Genomic DNA, 17,188 nt, shown 5'->3' with positions numbered 1-17,188 from the left:
AATCCCCTGGTGGTGCAGTGGGTTAAGGATCTGACACTGTCACCGATGTGATGCTAGTTTAATCCCTAGCCTAAGAACGTCCACATGGCAAGGGCGTGGCCAAAATTAATTAATAAATAAAAATGTAAAAAATTACACATACAAAAGAATAATGCCTGAGCAATTACAAGGATAAACATCCTCTTCAAGGGCGTAGGTCATAATTATACTTTTAAAATCTCAATAGCAAATAGGAAATATTTTTTCTTCTTTCTTTTTAGGCTTGAACCTGTGGGATATGGAAGTTCCCAGGCCAGGGGTCAAATCAGAGCTGCAGCCACCTGCCAATGCCACAGCATCACCAGATCCGAGCCATAGCTGCACCCAACACTGCAGCCTGCAGCAATGCTGGATCCTTAACCCACTGAGCGAGGCCAGGGATCAAACTTGCATCCTCATGGATACTAGTCAGTTTCTTAGCCCACTGAACTGCAACAGGAACTCTGAAATGTTTCTTCTTCTTCTTCTCCTTTTTTTTGCATTTGGCCACGCTTGTGGCATATGGAGGTTCCCAGGCTAGGGGTCCAATCAGAGCTATAGCTGCCACAGCCACAGCCACATCAGATCCCACTGAGTGAGGCTGGGTTTCGAACCCGCAACCTCCTAGATGGATGTATTACATTGGCCTCTATAGCAAGGTTGCCTGGATGTGAGCTCCATCTCCGTTACTACTTCATTATGTAACTTTAGATAATTTATTAAGCCTTGGTGGACCTCAGCTTTTTCATAGGATACATAGTAAGTGACCTGTAATGGTTAGATGCATTGTTGTCACCAAGCTCTACAAAGGGTGAGACCTTTCATATGGTCTGCAGAAGGACATGAAGTCACCTTGGTGGGTGTTAGGCTGTCACTGCTGTATAAAAGCATTGCTAAAATCCCAGTAGCATGCAAAACAAGCATGTGTTTTCACTTATGTAGTTGGATTGGCTGGAATTTGGCTTATGATTAGGCTGGGCTTGGTTTCAAGCTGCAGTTTGGGTGCAAATCTGCTCCGTTTGTTTTCCATTCTCCTTGGAACAGCATCTACCCTCAGATGTTCTCCTCCTGGCAAAAGGCAGAAATGCAAGACAACAGGAAATGCACGTACATTTCAAGCCTCTCCTTGTATCACCTTCTCTTAACAATGCCTTTGGCCAAAGCAAGTCACATGTCGAAGCCCAGAGCCAAGTACCTCTGGCCACACCAAGAGTGCCGATATATACTATTGCTACAAAGCAAGAAAATATTTGGGTCCAGTAGTGAGCCTACATCATGTTTATTTAATACCAAGTAGGAAGTCAGAGATACGAGAGGAGAGGTCTAGATAGAAATGTCAAAATAGCTCAAAATTAGAAGAATTTTGCTCTAATTGCTTGAGCATTCGAGGGAAATGTAATGGAAAATGGATTGGTTGAGATAAACCTTGGAAGGTGGGTAAAGATTTGGATTCCTAGGCATTTGGAAAAGAGAAGGGAAGTCCAGCCAGAGAGAACCGTTATCCACAAAGGCATGAACTCTGGGCCATGTCCCACCAGAATGAGAAGTTTAACTTGGCCAGATTTGTGGAAGGAAGTTGTGGTTATCAGGGAAAGCTGGGACCATTGAGAATGCTGATCAGTTTATGGACCCAAGAGACCTGTTGGTTGGAGACTAGAAACTTCCTTTTTGACATTCAAGAGGAAGTGACCATCAATAACTTTTGCCAATGAGCGAAAACTTGATTGATGAGTCACCTAGGTAAAATATAACCACCAGGAGAACGGTAGCCCCTTAAGAGCAGGGTAATGTTGTGTGTAGCCCTCAGCAAGGCTGGCAACAACATTTGCCATCTGGACATGCAGTGGTGAGGGGTATAGGGTAATTAGGCATCAGAAAAATATAGGGATTAAGAAACCAATTTTACTTGCTCAGGAGAGGCTGGTGCCGTGCCCTTCGCAGTTCAGAAGGAGACATAGTAAAAGAAGTTCATGAGCGTAATAGGCAGAAGAAGGACAAAGGGATTCAGAGCAAGTTCATGAGACTAAGTCCCAAATCCATCATTTCTTGAATGGGTGACTTTAGACACATTATTTCACTTTTTATGAGCCTCAGAGTCCTTGTCCATAAAATGGGGGTTAATAATACCTAGGGCTGTCATGAAAAGCAAATAGGATAATATAGGATATTTGTGGGAATAAAGGACTGTGGAATAAGGAAAGGGATTTGAGGAAATCAGTGCTAATGGCAGCTAAAGCATCCATGAAGTGAGCGCAAGAGGAAGGAGACGAAAGCAGGACCACAGGTGGGTGGTTTTGCTCACCATCTGCTCCCATTTTCTTCCTTTATGCGTTTCTAAACTGGACACTTCTGGAATCTAAAAATAACCTTCTCAGTTGAAGGTACAGTTTTTGATGTAAAAATTGTGCCAATCAAACAACCTGTGAGACTTGGTTTCAGGACGGAGATGGGTGGAAAGGGACAGCAATGCATGAAGTGTCTATGTCACCCGTGTCTGGACCACTCTGGCTCTGGAGGGTTCAGCGTTCGGATGATGACGTCCCAACCCCCACATGACTCTTAAGGTGAGGATTTCCTTGATCCAACAGTTGTGGCATTGGGCTCCTGAGACCTGGATTGTGGAAGAAGGTCGTTAGAATGCTGGCTTTCGGATTACTTAATAGCCTTATTGTTATGGAAGTTCCCTCCATGAGCTAGTTATGGGATGCTATTTGATTTTTTATTTTTAATTTATTTTTTATTAGAGTAGATTGATCTACAGGGTTGAGTCCAGTTCTGCTGTACAGTATAGTGACCCAGTCATACATATATACATACATTCTTTTTTTTTTCATATTATCTTCCATTGTAGTTTATCTCAGGATACTGGATATAGTTCCCTGTGCTGTACAGTAGGACTTCATTGCTTGTCCACTCTCAGTGTAATCATTTGCATCTACCAACCCCAAACTCCCCATTCATACCACTTCTTCTCTCCTTCCCTTTGGCAACCACAAGCCTGTTCTCTATGTCTGTGAGTCTGTTTCTGATTTGTAGATAGGTTTATTTGTGCTATATTTTGGATTCCTCATATGTGATATCATATGGTATTTGTCTTTCTCTTTCTGACTTCACTTAATATGAGACTCTCTAGTTGCATCCATGTTGCTGCATGTTAGTTTGTTCTTTTTAATGGCTGAGTAGTATTCCATTCCATTCTAAAAGAGCATTCCATTACCTAGATGTACCTAGACCTTATAATAATTTTATAAGCATTTGGTTCCCTGCCTCAAATATCTTAAACAATTTAAAAGCATTGGTTTTTGTTATCTATAAGAACCCTGTCTGGCACATTGGGATGAATGCATGTCCAAAGGTAGTCTTGCTCAGTTCTTCTCTAAACTTTTTAGGCTCTAAATTCTAACAACTTCCTGGACACCCCTTTTTGGACCATCTGCCATTATCAAGTGTTGTCCCTGCCTGTTGGTTTTCTACTCCCAATCCAACCTAGGTACTGTGGTCAGAATTATCTTAAAAGCAAATTAGAGGAGTTCCCTTGTGGCTTAGCAGTTCAAGGATCCAGCGTTGTCACTGCTGTGGCTCTTGGACCATTGCTGTGGTTCAGGTTTGGTCCCTGGCCCAGGAACTTCCACATGCCATGGGTGCAGCCAAAACAAACAAATAAACAACGACAACAACAAAAAAAAAAACAACCCAAAGCAAATTTTGAATCACATACCTTGTGATTTCTAGTTTCAAATGGTATTTTTGCTTTCTTGGAGGTCACCCTTAAAGCAGCAACAACTATGTGGAAAGAAATGAAAGCTCCGTCTTCGATGAGGCCAAGAGGCATCTGTAAACCTGAACCACCATATATAGAGAGGAGCTGTCAAATACAGTGAACATCAAATGAGAGAATCTCTAGTTGCATCCATGTTGCTGCAAATAGCATTATTTTGTTCTTTTTTGTGGGTGAGTGGTATTCCATTGTATTAATGTACCACCTATCTACAAAACAGAAACAGACCACGGACATTGAGAATGGACTTGAAGTTGCCAGCGTGGGGATGGGGAAGGAAGTGGGATGGACGGGGAGTTAGGGTTTGGTAGATGCAAACTATACATTTAGAGGGGATAAGCAATGAGATCCTACTGTATAGCGCAAGGAACTATATTCAATCTTTTGGGATAGATGGTGATGGAAGGTAATAGAAGAAAAAGAATGTCATATATATATATATATGACTGGGTCACTATGCTATACAGCAGAAATTGACAGAACATGATAAATTAACTATACTATAATAGAAATAAAATTAAAAAAAATATCAAATGAGGGGAGGGAAGAGGGAAGGTACAGAGAAAACACACTCACAGCTGCAGATGTCAGGAGAATATGGCCAAATGCATTCTCCTTATTCCATGGCACATCCAGGGCAAACTCGGTGAGCCCCTATTTGGAACAGTGGGAACGGCTCTATAAATTTATGGCAGGTGCTTCCCTGGACCCAGTTTGGCCTGAAGGAGAAGAAGAGAAGATGGGGCTGAATGAGAAATTCACCCAGACAAATCATAACTCCAGGAAGCAGTCTGCAAGGGCGAGGGGGTCGGCAAAACAGCCCCGTGTTTCTTGGAGGACAGAATGGCATTTGTCAGGATGTGGAAGGGTGAGGATTAAAACCCATCGGCTGATGTCAGGAGAGAAAGGGAGGTGAGGAAATAGGACATAGTTTCACTGCAAAGGGAAGCAGAATAACAGGACAGGACCTGAGGGAGGGTGGGGGTGAGTCATGTAATGTTAATTTCACATGTCTACTTGGTGGGATCCTCGAGTGTCCAGACGTTTGGTTCGATGTTGTTACTGGGTGTGTCTGTGCGTGTGTTTTGGATGAGGTTAAACATTAGAATTTGTAGGCTGGGTAAAGCTGTCCTCAATGTAGATCTCCCCCCGCCCCCATTGAGAATGGGCAGCATCCCATCTGTTGAGAACAAAAATGTGGGAGAAGTGAGACTCTGAGCTCTCAGCCTGACTGTTGAGCTGGGACATGATAGTCTCCTGTCCTCAGGTGGGAATTTATACCAGCAGTGCTTCTGGTTCTTAAGCCTTTGAGTTTGGACTAGAATTCACAGCCTTGGTTCTCCTGGTTCTCAGGCCTTAGGACTCAGTTTGGAAACACACCACTGGCTTTCCCTGATTGCATGGTCTCTGGCTTGCAGATATCAGACGGTGGGACTTTGGGGCCTCTATAATTGCATAAGCTAATTCTGCATAAGGCTCTTTCTCTTCATCTCTCTCTCTCTCTATCTACCTACCTACCTTCCTATCTAATCTCTCTCTCATCTCTCTTGTTTAGATTCTGTTTCTCTGGAGTATCTTGACTAATGTAAGGAACATATGCACATTAACATACTTAGGGTAATTATTTAAAAGAGAAATTGTGATAAGGTGGGAGAAAGGGTTGGGGGAGACAAATGGAAGAGCAATAATCTTGTGAAGAGGAGACAGGTTGGAATCTGTTGCCCAGGAGACTTTGACGTTCAACAGGAGCATGTCTGGTTCACCGCTGACAGCAGAAGGGGACACAGTGTATGGCAGCAAATCTGGCATGTTCACATATGGGGTTGGAGGAGCACAAAGGGGTTCTTTTCTCATTGCTTCTATTTTTTCAAAGAAATAGAGAGCAGGATAATCAACCGAAAGTGAAATGAGGGAGGAAATTTGAGGAGAAAGGAGAAAATGCTAAATTATTGTCTTGAAGAGAGAGAAAATGAAAGCACTAAGAAAAATTATTGCGATTGTTGAGTGTTCCTCAAGGGCTCATGTGAATTTAGTGGTGCTAGGTTTAAAGTAAGCTCAGGCAAAAGGGGTGTGTGTTTTCTGAACATGTTCAATTGTCTGGGCAAGACGTATTTAACCAAGGTTCTGTTTTTTTCTTTTTTTTTTTTTGTTTGTTTGTTTGTTTTTCCCAGACTAATACATTAAAGAGAGAAAAAAGCAAGGTATTTGAAGATATATGTAAGGGAATGTGAAATCTGAGCTGGATAAACAGGGAAGTAAGGATATAAAGTGTGGGGTGGTAGTTGGAGTTCCCGTCGTGGGACAGTGGTTAACCAATCTGACTAGGAACCATGAGGTTGCGGGTTCCGTCCCAGGCCTTGCTCAGTGGGTTAAGGATCCGGCATTGCCGTGAGCTGTGGTGTAGGTTGCAGACGCGGCTCGGATCCTGTGTTGCTGTGGCTCTGGCGTTGCTGGCAGCTACAGCTCCGATTAGACCCCTAGCCTGGGAACCTCCATATGCCGCAGGAGCGGCCCAAGAGATAGCAAAAAGACAAAAAGACAAAAAAAAAAAAAAGTAGGGGATGGTAGTACAATGTAAAATGATGGTGGAATCAATATACTAAAGGTCCTCTTTGGATTATACAATTATTGGTGTTGGGAAAATTTAAGAAAATGAGTGGGAAAGTTCAAAGGTGGTAGGGTTTAGGATGCCTGAAACATTGTAATTAGTAATTGTCATTAGTAACAATGATAAGACCTACATCTAAGGAAGGATAAGATTGAGAGACTAAGTTAGGTGGAGAATGAGATCGCTGAGATAAAAGGGTCAAAGAAATTCAGGGAATAGAGTATTGAGAATATTCTATATGGGGATATTGAAATCATTCAGAGTAATACTGTAGGGTGTGGCAATGACGAGGGGCTAGAATCTCTGATGGACAAGAGGGGTTGGTCCAGGTTTCTGTAGACAACTGTAGGAAGGAAGGTAGATCATATGCAATCTGATGGTAGAAGCTTCACAGCCAATGTTTATCAAGGAGAAAGGAGGAGATGTTGTCTGGAAAAAAGCATCAGGGCATACATGGAATGGACAAAACACCTCCAGGTCCAGCGGTACAGAAGGATGTGGGGGAAATAGCCAACTCTGCAAAGCTCTGGAAGAACTCAATTGTCCTTAGTTAGGGCCAGGCTTCAATTAGAGGGGAGAGTTGAGGGGGTGGAATCCTCCTTGCCTGCCCACTTGCATCTCTCACAAGCATCCTATCTTAATAAATCTATTTCTTGCCCTATCAAAAAAATGTAAAATAAAAGAAAGAAAGATGAAGGGGTAATTCGGGGAAGATATGAGACTATCAAAGATCTGGCTGATAATAGACTCTTGAGTTCCAGAAGGCAGAGAAGAAAGTTTTCCAGGAAAGAAGCAAGGTAGAGGAGGGTTAAAGGATAAACTTTGACATGTGGGAATGGAGATCTAAATGATAAAGTGATACCCAGAGATGCTTAGAAGTCCAGTGGTTCTGACAAATAGGAACTCAGGAATGATGAGCTTAGGCTGGAGCATGTCCAGCTGCGGTGCTGAGGTGGTGACTGTCTTCCTTGCAGGTGAGGGCGGGTGGGTTGAAAGATTGGGTGCATTTAAAGATCAAGCCAAGATCATCATTCTTTCTATAAAGAATTATGACAAAGCAGATTTTAAAAAGATGTACTTTATCCTTATGTTATTAAAAAGCCCACCTTAAGGAAACCATCACCTCCATAATCCTGGTCTAAAATGAGCACAGAGTAGGTCAGAGAGAATATGGTAAAACAACAAAAAGAGTTTAAATGTGAGATGGCAGCACTCAGGGAAAAAGAAAGGAAAAAAAAACATCTCAAGAATGAGGGGTTTTTATTGGAAGAGGCACTTGAATAGACGACACATGGCTGAAAATGTAAAAAGGGACATGGAAGAGTGAATAAGTGAGTTAAATAAAATGGCCATGAACAGGGAACGAAAATGGATTAGACATAAAACAATAGCCATGGAAGATGGATAATGGAGATATGACACACACGTAATGGATGGATATTTTTTTCTTTCAAGTCTTTTTTTTTTTTTTAAGGTCATCGTAACATATGTTTTTAAAAGAGAACAAAAAATAAATAAAAATTAAAAAATATAGTAGAACAGAAAAATAATCAAAACATAGTTCACGAAAACTTTCCAGGAAAGTATACACACACACACACACACACACACACTTTAAGAGGGACAGGCATATCCTGGAGACATTGGTTTAGGATGATCAACCATTAGACATGTAATAATTGGACCAACAGACTTTAGAAATCAAAAATTTATATTTTAGGCAACCAGAAAAAGTATCAAATCACCGGAAATGTCTCAGTGTTTCCAGGGCAATTTTCAGAGGAAGAAAGAAGTGGAGCAATATTTATATTCATAAGAAAAAATGTGAGAGAATAATTTTTTTTTACGCAGTGGAATGCATCTGGAGAGAGAAGACAGGTATTCTTGAGCGTGTGCTACCTCAGGATGCATTTCCCCAAAGCCCTGCTTGAAGAAATGACCAGAAGATGAACTTTGGGATGACAGGAGGTGTCGCGAAAGTGATCATGATGAGAGAGGTACCCACCGAACTGGAACTAAGACTAAAATAAACCTGGGGATTATGACTGCAGAACAAAACCTTATAAGCAATGCAGAAGTTCATTAGGAAAAGTTGGGAGAAGCAGAGGGTAACACGGTGGAAGGTGAGGTTGTACAGGCAGGCTTCTTAATCTTTCATAGTTGGGTAGGATTTAAAGCTGATAGATCATGGAACAGAAGTATATTTAAAAATACAAAGATAAACTGGAGGAGTTCCCTGGTGGCACAGTGGGTTAAGAATCCAGTCTTGTCACTGCTGTGGCATGGGTTCAATTCCTGACCCAGGAACTTTTGCATGCTGCAGGCGCAGCCAAAAAAAAAAAAAAAAAGAATCTGGGAATTCCCATTGTGGCTCAACTAGTATCCATGAGGATGTGGGTTTGATCCCTGGCCTTGATCAGTGCGTTAAGGATCTGGCATTGCTGTGAGCAGTGGTGTAGGTCACGGACGCAGCTCAGATCCCATGTTGATTTGAGCCCTAGTCTAGAAATTTCCATATACCACAGGCACAGCCATAAAAAGAAAAAAAAAAAAAAGAATCAACTAAAATTGGGTGGTCATGAAAAGAAAGAGGTGTGAGAGGAGGGAAAATATATTATTGCCCTAGTTCATATCAGGGAGTTGATAGATATTGTCTAAAGAATAGAGAATTATAGGATTTCCTGCTGTGGCTCAGCTGGTTAAGAACCCGACTAGTCATCTCCGAGGACACGGGTTTGATCTCTGGCTTTGCTCAGTGGGTTAAGGATCTGGTATTGCTGTGAACTGTGGTGTGGGTGGCAGATGCAGCTCAGACTCCGTGTTGCTGTGACGAGGGTGTAGGCCGGCAGCTGCAGCTCTGATTTGACCCTTAGCCTGGGAACTGCCATACGCTGTGGGAGCAGTCTGAAAAGCAAAAAAAAAAAAAAAAAGAGAGAAAGAATAGAGAATTATATATCACACGTAGTGTAGCTGTAAAGACAACCACTAGGACAAACAATAACCTGAGCTTTCCAAAATAGCAGCAAATCTTGCCGACAGTTAAAACAAGAAAAGAAAAGAAAATCAGCCTTTTTAATAAAAGATTTAAAAAACGTACCTGATAATGACAGAGAATAATATTCAATATGCTTACGTGGGGGTGGGCAGTGCTGTTTCAGTTCTTATTGTCTCTTTTGTGCAGCAAGTTTGTTCTCCCACTCCTGACCTTTCTCTGCCTCTTTAGACACTGCCCGAGGGGAGGCGAAGTGATTTATCTAGGTGGTAAATTTAGAAGAAGGAAGCAGATCACTCATCTCAGCATTTGCTGGTTCCTCCTTGGGAGCGAGCTGCCCTCAGGGTATGTGAGTTCTAAGTCGCTGCTCTAGGCGGTGGCTCTTAGCTCTGCTTATGGCCTTAGGTCTCTCCTGGCAGGTCTGCCGGTGTCTGAGAGGGTAAGGCTTCAACTCTGGGGTTCAGCTTTGGAAAATCTACAAACGTAACTCACATCATCCAACCTTGTCTTCCATCAAACATAAAAACCCTGCTTTGGCTCGATAGTCTCGTCTCTCAAATTATTGTGTACACAGGAGGGGGAGGGTCCGACACATATCACCCCCTCCCAAAGGACCCTCACAAGGATGATTTGGGGTTTTTGAAGGGCTCCCTTGAACAGGTAAATATTCGTAGAGTGCTTGCAATGGGGTTTGGCCCACGGCAGGTGCTTCATAAGTGCGGTTACATGACGACGTGGTTCAGTTTTGGAATTTCAGAGGAAGATGACAGCAGGTCAGTCTCTGGTGTGGCAGAAAGCAAGGATGTGGAAAAGCAGGAACTGTAAAGTCGTCCTCCTCCATCTGTGCACAGAGCAAAGTGACAGCTATTCTGCATCGGGAAAGGATGGCCCAGATAACATAGCAGAGATGAGGGGCCTCGGGGACAGAGGACATTGCCTTGTGGCCATCCTGCTCCCTGTTGACTGCCCAGTTTCTGGTTCCAAACCCTTGTAGGGCCCGACGACTCTGCCTGCCTTGGGTTCTGCAAGTCAGGCCTCCTCCTCCTCCTGATACAGGCCACCCCCCTTTTCTTTTAGCTGCTTAAGCTCATTTAAAGTGGGTTCCATCAGTCAAGAGACTGGACTAACGCATATGATGCTGGGGTCCAGGGCTGCTGCAAAATTTTTGAGAATTTTGACTTTGGGCCAACAGCCAAAATACTTTATGGGAAGAGCAAGGGCACTTTCCTGGCAAGGAAACAGCCACTAGGTTTTCCTCAGCTGAGGGTGGTGGGTGGGTCTGAAGGCAAATCATCAGAGGGACCTCACTTGGAGAGAAGCCATGGGCAGCCAGGAATCTTAAAACAAAACCAAAACCAAGGAAACACACACACATACCTACACACATATGAAACTACGCAAAGGCTCATACATTAAAACCCCAAAGTTCCCACTTGGTGAATCATCAGGAAAGCATAGAGCACCTGAATGCTACCCAATTGGGTCCTACGTTAATTCTACTCTGTAATTCTCTAAATTCTTCCCGTCTCACAGACAGCGTCCAAAACCAAAATAACAACCTGCTCCATTCTGATTCCAGAACTCATTTGCCTGTGTCCCTGCTTTCCTGAGAGCCCAGGGTGACTGATTACAGACCCTGGACTTCTGCGGGCTTTAAACTAATAGGTATGGCAAGTGTCTATTCTGGGATGGAGGTACCCAGGAAGCCAGCAACCGGATGGGAGGGGCAATCATTACACAAGCTGGAATGGAGATGAGCTTTTTCACTGGGGGGGTAAATAATACCAGTTAATAGATCCAAACCCTTGATGAATAAAGTATGGTTGTCACTTATCCACAACAGTGTCTGGCACATAACAGGGGCCACAACAGATATTTGTTGAATATTGAATGAAGTCTGTGGAACCCCTCTTATTGGTTCTCCTATCATGTATTTCTCTCCTTGGAAGCATTTAGCACCATAATGTTTTCATTTACCTAAGTATTTATTTGATCGATGTCCACATTCCCAACTAGAGGAGCAAGGGTGAAGAGGCCATGTTTATATTAGCTCACGCTTGTTTCCCAAGTGCATAGCAAAGAGTCTGTATATTCTTTAATCTTAATAAATATTGGGTGTATAAATAAACAATGTCTTTTAATGAAATATATGCTTGGCAAATACTGGGCTCAGAAAGCCAAGTGTTTAATCTGAGTGGAGGTTAATGACTTTGCCTATGGCCATTTGAATGGGCTCTTGGTTAAGGCTGTGCCTTTGCTCTCTTCTCTGCCCAGATGCTAAGGGGAGGGCACCTTAGTATTTGGCCTATTTCTTCTCTTCTGCCTGGAATGAAAAAGTTGATCTTTATCAAATCAGGATCTATCAAAACTAAATTTAGCAGTCCCAGCAGCCTGCCACTTCAACAAGAGAAGATTTATTATGCAGAACCAAAGGGACATGTCTTAAGGCAGGAATAAGGCACAGATCCCCTGCAGGTAAGACCATCTGGGGTGTCCCCTGGCCTCTGTGAACCTTGCCCTTTGCTGTCACTCTTGTGTGGTCAGTGGGGTCTTCTCTTGGACTTCTGCAGTGAGGCAGGAGAAGGGCATGCAAGGCAGAGGTTCTGCTGCTTGGGAAACCTGTTAACACCCAGACCGAGCAATGGAGGTCTGTCTCTTCAGAGGCTCCGTTGAAGTTTCTGCTGCAACAGGATGGGGTTCTCTGGCTTCTCCTTCACCTGTTTTCTTGGTCTCTCTCACTTATCACTCTTCATTTGCATAATATGACCTGTTGAGTTTATGCTCTGAAAGGTGATCAACATCAGCACACAAGGCTTTAGGTCCTGTTAATGCTTGCTCCGCATCTTGATGGAACTTGATGATGCACATCCACGGGGGACGCCTGAGACGTCTGGCTTGATCACAAAGGACCACATCAGAATGCAATAGGGATCCGGGAGAAAGAAAAACAAGGAGGGAGATGGAGAGACCATGGACCTTCTGGTGTTCATGAGGCTAGGAATTGGTGCTGATTAGAAGGTGACTTGTGTTCACCAGAACTCTTTCATTGGCAGGTGGCAAAAACCTACTTCAAAAAGGTTTAGGCAAGAAAAAAAAAAAAAAGAGAGAGAGAGAGAGTTCTTGTTGTGGCTCAGAGGGTGAAAACCTGACATAGTGTCTGTGAGGATGTGGGTTTGATCCCTGGCCTCGCTCAGTTGGGTTAAGGATCCAGTGCTGCCACGAGCTGTGGCGTAGGTCGCAGATGAGGCTTGGATCTGGTGTTGCTCTGGCTGTGGTGTAGGTCCCAGCTACAGCTCCAATTTGACTTCTAGCCTGGGAACTTCCATATGCTGACGATATGGCTATAAAAAGAAAAGAAAAGGAAAAAAAAAAAAGAGGATTTTTATTGACCCAGATTACTGGGAAGTCTCGGGGGTGAAGGAAGCATTTAGGCATGATAGAATTCAGGCACATGGAAACTATTACCAGGATTCCGTCTTATTCTCTTGAGTCTATTTTCTTCTAGGAAAGCTTCCTTCTCCATGGGATGGACAACCTGGCCGTTTGAGGGTGAATGCAGAGTTGCCAGATGTATCAAATACAAATACAGAGGGCTCAGTTAGACTTGAATCTCAGATAGACAACTGACCCATGTTTTAGTATAAGTATATCCCATGCAATATTTGGCACATACTTATACTAAAACATGGATGAGTCCTTCGGTATCCTAGCCAGCAACCCCATGGTATCATCAGCCATCGGCATAGCCGATAACTTCAGAAGAAGGAACACGGCTCCCTCTCTTCCACAGTCTATCCTCAGAAGGGTTCTGATGGGCCAGCCCAGATCACACACTCTTGGGGAGGTGGGTCTGTGTAAAGATCCTGGCGGGGAGAGGATGTTTAGTCAATCAGTCAGTCGCTTTGTGATAAACACCACTTCATGCCAGGCTAGAGGTTCTGCTGTGAGCTAGAAGGAGAGGCACCTTGGCCGGAAGGAGTTTGCTTTCCAGCTGAGGGTGGGAGTGGTGGGCAGACAACGAATATGCTTCTAAATAAATAGGATAAGTTCATGGACTGATATATGCCATGAAGATGGTCAAATGAGATACGGTGGAGGGAAGTGTCGGGGGCTGTGGGGCTTGAGTTGCATCCTCTGCAAATAGATATGTTGAAGTGCAAACCCCCAAGTTATGAACGTGTCTTATTGTGGAAATGGGGTCTTTGCAGATGTAATCAAATTTAGTTTGTGTATTGTCATGGTGGCTCCCTATTCCAATGAATGGTGTCCTTCCAAAGGAAATGTGGACTCAGGCACAGAGAAGAGGATGCCATGTGACAATGGAGACAGTCTGGAGTGATGCATTGACAAGCCAAGGAATGCCAAGGGGTGCTGGCAGCCACCAAACACCAAGAGAGAGGCATGCAACAGATTCTCCCATAGCGCCTTCAGAGAGACATGGCCCAGCTGACCCTTTGATTCCAGACTTTTTGCTTCCAGAACTGTGAGTGAATATGTGTCTGTTGTTTTAAGCCATCCTATTGTGGCCGTTGATTTTGGCAGGCTTAGGAAATGAATTCAGGGGCACAGGGTCAGCCAAGCGATCAGAGAGACCCCTCTGAGGAAGAAGCACTGGATTTGAGATTGAAAGGATAAGGAGGGACCACCTGGGTACGGGGGACATTCTGGGGAAGAATACTTAAAGGAGAAGGAACAGAAAGTGCAGAGCCCTAGTGGTCAGGCAGGGCAGCACTGGGGCTATGTGGCCGGAGCATGGGGGCGGGGGGCGTGGAAAAGGGACAGAGAAGGGGAGGCTTGCACTGAGAAGACTAGGCAGCTCCCCGAGGGCAGTAAAGTGGGGAGCAGCAAAAGCTAGATTTGCTTTCTAGCTCTGCCACTTCCTCACCATGCAATCTTGTCTCTTTCTTCTTAGAATGTGCATTTGAGTTTCCAAACATCAAATGTCCATGGAAATGCTTCTGAATCCAAGAGCTAAGCTCTCGAGCCTTCTTTATTATTTCTGTGACCTTGGATGTTCTGTGAAATGTTATTCCCCTTGTAAATCCACATGGGCTCTCCTTGTCTTTTGCAATCATTTGCAATCTGTCTTGGCCATACGTCCTAAAATTGTGCTTTACAGACTGGTATTCTGCCTGCATTCTCATAGCCTCTAACTAGACCCCTTGTCCATTCCTGGGTTTGTGTTTAGTGCCTACTTCCGGGCGTTGATGGCTCATGGCTCGAGCCTGGCTCCGTGAATGATCGAGGGTAGGGCAGTTAGTAATTTAGAGCTGTGTGTTAGCCTTGAGCAGGGGACAGATGTGCATGGAGGCATCCATGCTTTCTCTTAGGATTAAATAGCCTACAATTGCACAAAGGCTAAAATTAGAGTTTGGCACATGGATGAAACATATCACTGACCTGTGTCCATGAGGTTGATCCCAGGACCTTGTCCTCTTCAACATGGCACTGCAGTCAACTGGCCCAGACTCGTGGAGGAAACTCTTCACTGGTACTGAATAAGAATGAGTTATCCTTAAGCTGGTGGTTCTCAAACTTGAATGAACATCAGAATCATCTGGAGGGCTTGTTATAGCACACATTCCTGCTGTTCATGCTCAGAATTTCTGATTCAGGAGGTCTTGGGTAGAACCTGAGTGCCTGCATCTCTAGCAAGTTCTCAAGTGGTGCTGAAGCTGCTGGTCTGGGGCCCACCCTTCCCACTGCCCTGAACTGACATAGAAAGAACTCGAATCCCAGAAAAGCATCACACCGATGGGGAGTGAGAGTGAAAATGAAGCTGAGCAGGGCTCTGTGGGGGTCCTGGGCTCAAGCCTTTCTGTGTCTCCCATTTCTTGTTTTTAGGGAATAAGCTGCAGCTTCCATGGCCTTCTCTGAGCTCCAAAGGGCAGGTTCCAACCATTGCTAATCAGGGAAGGGAGGGGATGCAGAGACCACGGAGGAAAAGTCAAGAAACAGTAAATGCAGCCTTTGGGAAGGGTCCTGGTTCCTCTTCAAGGAAAATATAACAAAATCTTTGAGTTCTTCTGTAGAACTAAAACCCCCAACAAATGAAGATAGGAGGAGAGGACCACAAAAACAAGTCCTGGGGTCACTAAACACCAACTTTGAAGAAAAAAAGTTTGCATCTACACAGATCCTTATCTGTGGCCCTATTTTCTACTCCCTAAGGATAAACACCCCCCCACCCCCCCACCCCCACCCCCGGCTTCCTATTCTCCCCCAAGGGAGGGCACCGTCTTCAGGGCATTAGCCTGCTGGGACCCTCCTTTGTCTGGCAAATCAGTAAAGCTATTTTTTTCTCCTTTGCTCAAACGTCTGTCTCTGCATTTCCATCTGGCACTGGTTTTGCCAAGTTTTGGCAACAGATGGAGACAGAGAGCACAGTGGTTAGGAAAATGGCCTCTGCCCCCAGGCTGCCTGGGTTCAAGTTTGGCATAACTGCCTTAGACACTTTATTTAAACTCACTGGGCTCCAGTGTTCTCTATAAAACAGGGATGGCAACACTGCCTATGTCTTAGGGTCGGTATGAGAAATCTATGTGTCTAAGTTAGGATTGAGCACAGAGCCACCCTTACGGAAAGGCCACATAAATATTTGCCATTCTGCTGTAAACCTCATTGAAAGTGCTGGTCGCAATAACAACTGATTTCAGGACTTCCTTAATGAGCCACCGCCTGCAGCTTGAGGAGCTGGAATGGAGAGTAGAAGCGAGAGAAAGCAGATGGGTGAATATGGTGATTTGGATCCATAGCAGGGAGGCTCTTGACTGTGAGGGAGGGCTCTGGACTTCAGGCGCTGGGCAGCCAGGCGCCACTAAAGGCTTTGTTTGGACACAGTGATGTGATCAGAGCTACAAAGAGGACCATGAATCGGGCTGTCAAGTGAAAGCAACACAGGACTGCAGAGAGACAGGGAGTGGAACGGGGTGGAGGTAGATATGGTCCAGGCAAGAGGGGATGTGACCCCTATGAGGGTGGCCTGTGGGACGTCAAGGCCTCTTTGAGGAGATACAACCCAAAGCCTCTGGCCAAGACAAGAATGACCAGGCCCTTATCATCGCCCCATCTGTCTCATTGGAATGCTTCCTTCCCACTTTGAGCAACCTGACTCACCCCTTCCTGCCCTCTATTAGGAAAAGTATGCAGTCTGTCCCTCATCCTCCCTCTGTAGGGGCCATGTACACCCCCAGCCTACCAGCAAGTGTATTGGAAGCCCCCACCTTTCCCCAGCCAATTAGCAGGTCAACAGGTGTAAGGTCAGCCCTCTCCTCTCTCTCTTTGTCTCCAGGCTCTAAAAAGAGACACAACCATGTGCCTGGGATCAGCTCCCTCTGATTATTAGGAAGTCGTCTTGCTGTGCTTGCAGCATCTCTTAGCTCAATAAACTCTTCTTCTCATCAACTCGCTATGAGTCTGGAAAATTCTTTTTCCACTTGTGTGCATGGACTGTGATATGGAGCAGTGGGGACTTGAGTGAGGGGAAGGAACGTGGGTCTAGAGGCCAGCCTGAGAGCCTTAACCATCAAAGCTAGAATGGTCCTTGGGGTGGGCAAGCAAATCAGCGCTCTGTTGTATCTTTCCCAAGTCGAAGCCAGCACTGGAGCCCTGTATTTCCCTTGTCATCCCAACTGAGAGAAACTCAGTTGGGGGCGTTAACATCCTCTGAAGGTATAAATGGAATGGGAAGGAAGTCTAATGCTAGAGAGAGGGAGAGCTCTTCTTAGCCCTCAAGGGCTCATCTTGGGTCCACGTCTCAGCAGGTCCTTGGAGTTGGCAGCAGTATTCAAAT

This window comes from Phacochoerus africanus, chromosome 7, assembly GCF_016906955.1.
Source record: "Phacochoerus africanus isolate WHEZ1 chromosome 7, ROS_Pafr_v1, whole genome shotgun sequence".
In the NCBI taxonomy this organism is placed as follows: domain Eukaryota; kingdom Metazoa; phylum Chordata; class Mammalia; order Artiodactyla; family Suidae; genus Phacochoerus; species Phacochoerus africanus.
Note: the sequence above shows the minus strand (reverse complement) of the source record.